At 63.7% G+C, this 8,806-nt stretch overlaps 2 non-coding genes across 2 annotated transcripts; both read right to left on the reverse strand.

Annotated features, from left to right (window-relative positions):
* Positions 1–1,906: 1,906 nt before the first annotated feature.
* Positions 1,907–2,025, reverse strand: LOC131869506 (5S ribosomal RNA). The gene has a single exon (XR_009367889.1). It is a non-coding gene; the product is annotated as a 5S ribosomal RNA (ribosomal RNA).
* Positions 2,026–7,940: 5,915 nt separating this feature from the next.
* Positions 7,941–8,059, reverse strand: LOC131869518 (5S ribosomal RNA). The gene has a single exon (XR_009367900.1). It is a non-coding gene; the product is annotated as a 5S ribosomal RNA (ribosomal RNA).
* Positions 8,060–8,806: the final 747 nt, after the last annotated feature.

Consider the following 8,806-nt stretch of genomic DNA (forward strand, 5'->3'; position numbering starts at 1 on the left):
GAAGTGTGCTCCAAGGTGCGGCGTGCACGAAGTCGGAGCCCGGTTTGCCCCGGGTGCGCACCTCGCGTGCACCTTCGCCGCGGTGGGCACCATGGCGTGCACGAAGTCGGAGCCCGGTTTGCCCCGGGTGCGCACCTCGCGTGCACCTTCGCCGGGGTGGGCACCTCGGCTGGGTTGCGCGCCCTGGTGCGCACCAAGGAGCGCTCCGAAGTGTGCTCCAAGGTGCGGCGTGCACGAAGTCGGAGCCCGGTTTGCCCCGGGTGCGCACCTCGCGTGCACCTTGGCGCGGTGGGCACCATGGCGTGCACGAAGTCGGAGCCCGGTTTGCCCCGGGTGCGCACCCCGCGTGCACCTTCGCCGGGGTGGGCACCTCGGCTGGGTTGCGCGCCCTGGTGCGCACCAAGGAGCGCTCCGAAGTGTGCTCCAAGGTGCGGCGTGCACGAAGTCGGAGCCCGGTTTGCCCCGGGTGCGCACCTCGCGTGCACCTTCGCCGCGGTGGGCACCTTGGCTGGGTTGGGCACCATTGAGCGCTCCGAAGTGTGCTCCAAGGTGCGCACCATGGCCCTCCAAGGTGCGCAGCATGGCGTGCACGAAGTCGGAGCCCGGTTTGCCCCGGGTGCGCACCTCGCGTGCACCTTCGCCAGGGTGGGCACCTCGGTGCGCACACCTTCTCAATGTTTTCTTGCCTTTTCTGGAAATTGGTGAAGGCAGCGCATCAAAGGTGCGCACCTCGGTGTGCTCCGAGGTGCGAACCCGAGAGCGCTCCGAGGTGCCCACGAAGTCGAAAGTCGGGTTAATTGCATTGTTTTCCCCGGGTGCGCTCCGAGGTGCGCAACATCGGTGCGCACCAAGGAGGGCTCCGAAGTGTGCTCCAAGGTGCGCACGATTCGGAGCTCGGTTTGCCCGGGGTGCGCACACCTTGGCTGGGTTGCGCACCCTTTGTGCGCTCCAAGGTGCGCACGAAGTCGGAGCTCGGTTTGCCCCGGGTGCGCACCTTCGCCAGGGTGCGCACCTTGATGCGCACGCCTTGGCTGGGCTGCGCACCTTGGTGGGCGCCATGGTGCGCACCTTTCGTGCGCTCCAAGGTGCGCACGAAGTCGGAGCTCGGTTTGCCCCGGGTGCGCACCTTGGTGGGCGCCATGGTGCACTCCGAGGTGCCCAAGATTGGTGCGCACCAAGGAGCGCTCCGAAGTGCGCTCCAAGGTGCGCAGGTGCGCGCGAAGTCGAAAGTTGGGTTAATTGTCCGGTTTGCCTCGGGTGCGCACCTTGCGTGCACCTTCGCCAGGGTGGGCGCCTTGGTGCGCACACCTTGGCTGGGCTGCGCACCCGGGCGCGCACACCTTGGCACCCGCGTTTCCTTCATTTTAAATTTTTTTTTTTTACAATCTCTCAAGTGGGAAATTCTATAATCTCAACTTTTTTTGCCTTTTCAGGAAACTTTTGAATGGAGCGCATCATTGGTGCGCTCCGAAGTGTGCTCCAAGGTGCGCACCTCTGGTGTGCTCCAAAGCTCTCTCCAGCTGCGTGCACCTGCCCCGGCCGCGCACCCGGCCCCGCCCAGCTTCGCTCACCTGTCCCGGGCGTCTGGTGCGGAACCTTAGAGTAAGAAACATCACCGTGCACCTTGGCCAACGTGCGCGACTCGACCGAGCGCGCACTGGCCGAGGTGCACACCGATTTCACCTGGGTGCGCGCGCAGCACCTCGGGCGCACCGGGGTGCGCGCACAACGCCCGGGTTGCACCGTGGCCTGTGTGCTCGGGGCGCCTCGGGTGCGCGCTCGGTGTCGCCCCCGCGCGCGCGGTAGTGCGGGCAGCGCACCCCGGCCCGGCCCGGCCCCGACGAGAACGCAAACGGGCAAAAGGTTTATTCAAATAGCATTGCGACGCCCGGCGAAAAACTAAGAAAGGGTGCAACACCGGGACTTCCCGGGAGGTCACCCATCCCAGTACTACTCCGGCCCAAGCGCGCTTAACTGCGGAGTTCTGATGGGATCCGGTGCACTAACGCTGGTATGATCGCACCCGTTATGAGCTTGTCGCAGTGTGTACTTAGCAAACCGCGACCCACGTGCGAATCCACCCCGGCCACCCACCCCCGTCGAGGTGCACACCCTCCCTCGCGAAGTGCGCCCCGTTCGCCAAGTGTGAGCCCTGCCCGGGTGCGCGCACCTTGCTAGGGCGTCGGGTGTGCACCCGGCCCGGCCTACGTGCGTGCACCTGGACGGGGCGTCGTGTGCGTGCAGTGTCCCGTCTGCAACGCGGTGCCCACACACCACCTCGGGCGCAACGACCTGCGCTCACATGTGGGCCGAGTGCACCTTGGTGCATGTTCGGGGCGCCTCGGGTGCACGCTCGATCTTGCCCCGGTGCACCAAGGCGCTCGGTTTGCCCCGGGTGCGCACTTGGTGCAAGGTGGGCACCCAAAATAGGGATCAAGCACCAAAACACAAGTTTCGGGATGCAAAATGGGACCCAAGGACCACAAATGCGTTCCAAGACCCATGATGGGTCCACGAGAACAAAAATGTGTTCCGAGACTTAATAAACAAATATTGGGTTTTAGGAGAAGAAACATGCTCTGATGCCCAAAACGAGAATCGACCCCGAAAAGGCCACAGGCCAAAAGTGGGATGCGAGACAAAAAAAAATGGGACCCGAGGACCAAAATTGGGTTCCCAGGTCGAAGACAGGGCAACCGGACAAGAAACGACCTCTAAGGCTCGAAATGAGTCCCGACGACTAAAACTTGACAAGAAGCACCCATCAGGCACCCAACTCGACACCCATGGGATGCCGACCCACCCGGGCTTCCACCTAGCACACCTTGGCACCCACCCACCCTCGCACCCAACCTCGCACCCAACTTAGCACCTTTGAACCCACATTGGCACTCACCCTGACCCTGGCACCTTGGAACCCACATTGGCACTCACCTTGACCCTGGCACCCACCTTTGCACTCACCTTGGGACCCACCCTGGCTCCCACCTCGGCACCCACCCAGACACCCACCTTGGTTCCTTGGCACCCACCTTGGATCCTTGGCACCCACCCCGACACCCACCTTGGCACGCAACTTGGCTACTTGCCACCCACCTTGGCTCCTTGACGCCCACCCCGACAACCACCCCGTGACCTACCCTGGCTAGGGTTGGTGCACACCCACCCTGGTGCCCACCTTGGCACCCACCCCATGACCCACCTTGGCACGCACCTTAGTACCCACCCCGTTACCCACCCTAGGACCCACCCCGTGACCCACCTTGGCCAGGGTGGGTGCCTTGGTGCGCACAACTTGCCTGGGCTGCACACCAGGGCGGGCTCAAGATGGCACCCGCGTTCCGTTTTTTTCACTATCTTTCAAAACGGAAATTTTAAAATCTCGTTTTTTTTTTTTTTTTGCCTTTTCTGGAAATTAGTGAAGGCAGCGCATCAAAGGTGCGCAATGCTGGTGCGAACCCGGGAGCGCTCCGATGTGTGCTCCAAGGTGCGGCGTGCACGAAGTCCGAGCCCGGCTTGCCCCGGGTGCGCACCTCGCGTGCACCTTCGCCGGGGTGAGCACCTTGGCTGGGTTGCGCGCCCTGGTGCGCACCAAGGAGCGCTCTGAAGTGTGCTCCAAGGTGCGGCGTGCACGAAGTCGGAGCTCGGTTTGCCCCGGGTGTGCACCTCGGGTGCGCACCTCGCGTGCACCTTCGCTGCGGTGGGCACCTTGGCTGGGTTGCGCGCCTTGGTGGGCACCATGCAGTGCACGAAGTCGGAGCCCGGTTTGCCCCGGGCGCGCACCTCCGCCAGGGTGGGCACCTTGGTGCGCACAACTTGCCTGGGCTGCGCACCAGGAAGGGCTCAAGATGGCACCCGCGTTCCGTTTTTTTCACTATCTTTCAGAACGGAAATTTTAAAATATCGTTTTTTTTTGCCTTTTCTGGAAATTAGTGAAGGCAGCGCATCAAAGGTGCGCAACGCTGGTGCGAACCTGGGAGCGCTCCGATGTGTGCTCCAAGGTGCGGCGTGCACGAAGTCGGAGCCCGGTTTGCCCCGGGTGCGCCCTGGTGGGCACCATGGTGCGCACCAAGGAGCGCTCCGAAGTGTGCTCCAAGGTGCGGCCTGCACGAAGTCGGAGCCCGGTTTGCCCCGGGCGTGCACCGCGGGTGGGCACCTTGGTGCGCATGCCTTGCCTGGGCTGCGCACCAGGGCGGGCTCAAGATGGCACCCGCGTTCCGTTTTTTTCACTATCTTTCAAAACGGAAATTTTAAAATCTCATTTTTTTTTGCCTTTTCTGGAAATTAGTGAAGGCAGCGCATCAAAGGTGCGCACCTCGCTGCCCACCACGGTGCGCAACGCCGGTGGGCACCCGGGAGTGCTTCGAAGTGTGCTCCAAGGTGCTGCGTGCACGTTGTCGGAGCCCGGTTTGCCCCGGGTGCGCACCTCGCGTGCACCTTCGTCGGGGTGGGCACCTTGGCTGGGTTTGCCCCGGCTGCGCTCCGAAGCGGGGTTATTGGAGCGCCGCCTCTTTTTTTGTCGGAGCGTTTGGTGGGGTTTCTCGCATTGGCTCTTCCCAGGCCCGGTTGCCACCCTGGCGCGCACGAAGTCGGAAGTAGGGTTAATTGCCCGGGTGCGCACCTTTGCCAGGGTGGGCACCTTACCTGGGCTGTGCACCCGGGCGGGCTCAAGATGGCACCCGCGTTCCGTTTTTTTCACTATCTTTCAAAACGGAAATTTTAAAATCTCCTCTTTTTTTTGCCTTTTCTGGAAATTAGTGAAGGCAGCGCATCAAAGGTGCGCACCTCGCTGCCCACCTTGGTGTGCTCTGAGGTGCGCACCCGGGAGCGCTACGAAGTGTGCTCCAAGGTGCGGCGTGCACGTTGTCGGAGCCCGGTTTGCCCCGGGTGCGCACCTCGCCTGCACCTTGGCCGGGGTGGGCACCCTGGCTGGGTTTGCCCAGGGTGCGCTCCGAAGCGGGGTTACTGGAGCGCCCCCTCTTTTTTTGTCAGAGCGTTTGGTGGGGTTTCTCGCATTGGCTCTTCCCAGGCCCGGTTGTTGGGTGCGCTCCCACCCTGGCGCGCGCGAAGTTGGAAGTTGGGTTAATTGCCCGGGCGCGCACCTTCGCCAGGGTGGGCACCTTGGTGCGCACACCTTGGCTGGGCTGCGCACCAGGGCGGGCTCAAGATGGCACCAGCATTCCCTTTTTCTCACTATCTTTCAAAACGGAAATTTTAAAATCTCGTTTTCTTTTGCCTTTTATGGAAATTAGTGAAGGCATCGCATCAAAGGTGCGCACCTCGCTGCCCACCTTGGTGTGCTCCGAGGTGCCCACCACGGTGCGCTCCGAGGTGCCCACCACGGTGCGCAACGCCGGTGCGAACCCGGGAGCGCCCCGATGTGTGCTCCAAGGTGCGGCGTGCACGAAGCCGGACCCCGGTTTGCCCCGGGTGCGCACCTCGCGTGCACCTTGGTGCGCACACCTTGGCTGGGTTGCGCGGCCTGGTGGGCACCATGGTGCGCACCAAGGAGCGCTCCGAAGTGTGCTCCAAGGTGCGGCGTGCACGAAGTCCTAGCCCGGTTTGCCCCGGGTGCGCACCTTCGCCGCGGTGGGCACCATGGCGTGCACGAAGTCGGAGCCCGGTTTGCCCCGGGTGCGCACCTCGCGTGCACCTTCGCCGGGGTGGGCACCTCGGCTGGGTTGCGCGCCCTGGTGCGCACCAAGGAGCGCTCCGAAGTGTGCTCCAAGGTGCGGCGTGCACGAAGTCGGAGCCCGGTTTGCCCCGGGTGCGCACCTTCGCCGCGGTGGGCACCCTGGTGCGCACCATGGCGTGCACGAAGTCGGAGCCCGGTTTGCCCCGGGTGCGCACCTCGCGTGCACCTTCGGCGGGGTTGCGCGCCCTGGTGCGCACCAAGGAGCGCTCCGAAGTGTGCTCCAAGGTGCGGCGTGCACAAAGTCGGAGCCCGGTTTGCCCCGGGTGCGCACCTCGCGTGCACCTTCGGCGGGGTTGCGCGCCCTGGTGGGCACCATGGTGCGCACCAAGGAGCGCTCCGAAGTGTGCTCCAAGGTGCGGCGTGCACGAAGTCGGAGCCCGGTTTGCCCCGGGTGCGCACCTCGCGTGCACCTTCGCCGCGGTGGGCACCATGGCGTGCACGAAGTCGGAGCCCGGTTTGCCCCGGGTGCGCACCTCGCGTGCACCTTCGCCGGGGTGGGCACCTCGGCTGGGTTGCGCGCCCTGGTGCGCACCAAGGAGCGCTCCGAAGTGTGCTCCAAGGTGCGGCGTGCACGAAGTCGGAGCCCGGTTTGCCCCGGGTGCGCACCTCGCGTGCACCTTGGCGCGGTGGGCACCATGGCGTGCACGAAGTCGGAGCCCGGTTTGCCCCGGGTGCGCACCCCGCGTGCACCTTCGCCGGGGTGGGCACCTCGGCTGGGTTGCGCGCCCTGGTGCGCACCAAGGAGCGCTCCGAAGTGTGCTCCAAGGTGCGGCGTGCACGAAGTCGGAGCCCGGTTTGCCCCGGGTGCGCACCTCGCGTGCACCTTCGCCGCGGTGGGCACCTTGGCTGGGTTGGGCACCATTGAGCGCTCCGAAGTGTGCTCCAAGGTGCGCACCATGGCCCTCCAAGGTGCGCAGCATGGCGTGCACGAAGTCGGAGCCCGGTTTGCCCCGGGTGCGCACCTCGCGTGCACCTTCGCCAGGGTGGGCACCTCGGTGCGCACACCTTCTCAATGTTTTCTTGCCTTTTCTGGAAATTGGTGAAGGCAGCGCATCAAAGGTGCGCACCTCGGTGTGCTCCGAGGTGCGAACCCGAGAGCGCTCCGAGGTGCCCACGAAGTCGAAAGTCGGGTTAATTGCATTGTTTTCCCCGGGTGCGCTCCGAGGTGCGCAACATCGGTGCGCACCAAGGAGGGCTCCGAAGTGTGCTCCAAGGTGCGCACGATTCGGAGCTCGGTTTGCCCGGGGTGCGCACACCTTGGCTGGGTTGCGCACCCTTTGTGCGCTCCAAGGTGCGCACGAAGTCGGAGCTCGGTTTGCCCCGGGTGCGCACCTTCGCCAGGGTGCGCACCTTGATGCGCACGCCTTGGCTGGGCTGCGCACCTTGGTGGGCGCCATGGTGCGCACCTTTCGTGCGCTCCAAGGTGCGCACGAAGTCGGAGCTCGGTTTGCCCCGGGTGCGCACCTTGGTGGGCGCCATGGTGCACTCCGAGGTGCCCAAGATTGGTGCGCACCAAGGAGCGCTCCGAAGTGCGCTCCAAGGTGCGCAGGTGCGCGCGAAGTCGAAAGTTGGGTTAATTGTCCGGTTTGCCTCGGGTGCGCACCTTGCGTGCACCTTCGCCAGGGTGGGCGCCTTGGTGCGCACACCTTGGCTGGGCTGCGCACCCGGGCGCGCACACCTTGGCACCCGCGTTTCCTTCATTTTAAATTTTTTTTTTTTACAATCTCTCAAGTGGGAAATTCTATAATCTCAACTTTTTTTGCCTTTTCAGGAAACTTTTGAATGGAGCGCATCATTGGTGCGCTCCGAAGTGTGCTCCAAGGTGCGCACCTCTGGTGTGCTCCAAAGCTCTCTCCAGCTGCGTGCACCTGCCCCGGCCGCGCACCCGGCCCCGCCCAGCTTCGCTCACCTGTCCCGGGCGTCTGGTGCGGAACCTTAGAGTAAGAAACATCACCGTGCACCTTGGCCAACGTGCGCGACTCGACCGAGCGCGCACTGGCCGAGGTGCACACCGATTTCACCTGGGTGCGCGCGCAGCACCTCGGGCGCACCGGGGTGCGCGCACAACGCCCGGGTTGCACCGTGGCCTGTGTGCTCGGGGCGCCTCGGGTGCGCGCTCGGTGTCGCCCCCCGCGCGCGCGGTAGTGCGGGCAGCGCACCCCGGCCCGGCCCGGCCCCGACGAGAACGCAAACGGGCAAAAGGTTTATTCAAATAGCATTGCGACGCCCGGCGAAAAACTAAGAAAGGGTGCAACACCGGGACTTCCCGGGAGGTCACCCATCCCAGTACTACTCCGGCCCAAGCGCGCTTAACTGCGGAGTTCTGATGGGATCCGGTGCACTAACGCTGGTATGATCGCACCCGTTATGAGCTTGTCGCAGTGTGTACTTAGCAAACCGCGACCCACGTGCGAATCCACCCCGGCCACCCACCCCCGTCGAGGTGCACACCCTCCCTCGCGAAGTGCGCCCCGTTCGCCAAGTGTGAGCCCTGCCCGGGTGCGCGCACCTTGCTAGGGCGTCGGGTGTGCACCCGGCCCGGCCTACGTGCGTGCACCTGGACGGGGCGTCGTGTGCGTGCAGTGTCCCGTCTGCAACGCGGTGCCCACACACCACCTCGGGCGCAACGACCTGCGCTCACATGTGGGCCGAGTGCACCTTGGTGCATGTTCGGGGCGCCTCGGGTGCACGCTCGATCTTGCCCCGGTGCACCAAGGCGCTCGGTTTGCCCCGGGTGCGCACTTGGTGCAAGGTGGGCACCCAAAATAGGGATCAAGCACCAAAACACAAGTTTCGGGATGCAAAATGGGACCCAAGGACCACAAATGCGTTCCAAGACCCATGATGGGTCCACGAGAACAAAAATGTGTTCCGAGACTTAATAAACAAATATTGGGTTTTAGGAGAAGAAACATGCTCTGATGCCCAAAACGAGAATCGACCCCGAAAAGGCCACAGGCCAAAAGTGGGATGCGAGACAAAAAAAAATGGGACCCGAGGACCAAAATTGGGTTCCCAGGTCGAAGACAGGGCAACCGGACAAGAAACGACCTCTAAGGCTCGAAATGAGTCCCGACGACTAAAACTTGACAAGAAGCACCCATCAGGCAC

Source organism: Cryptomeria japonica, unplaced genomic scaffold (assembly GCF_030272615.1).
Source record: "Cryptomeria japonica unplaced genomic scaffold, Sugi_1.0 HiC_scaffold_249, whole genome shotgun sequence".
Lineage (NCBI taxonomy): Eukaryota > Viridiplantae > Streptophyta > Pinopsida > Cupressales > Cupressaceae > Cryptomeria > Cryptomeria japonica.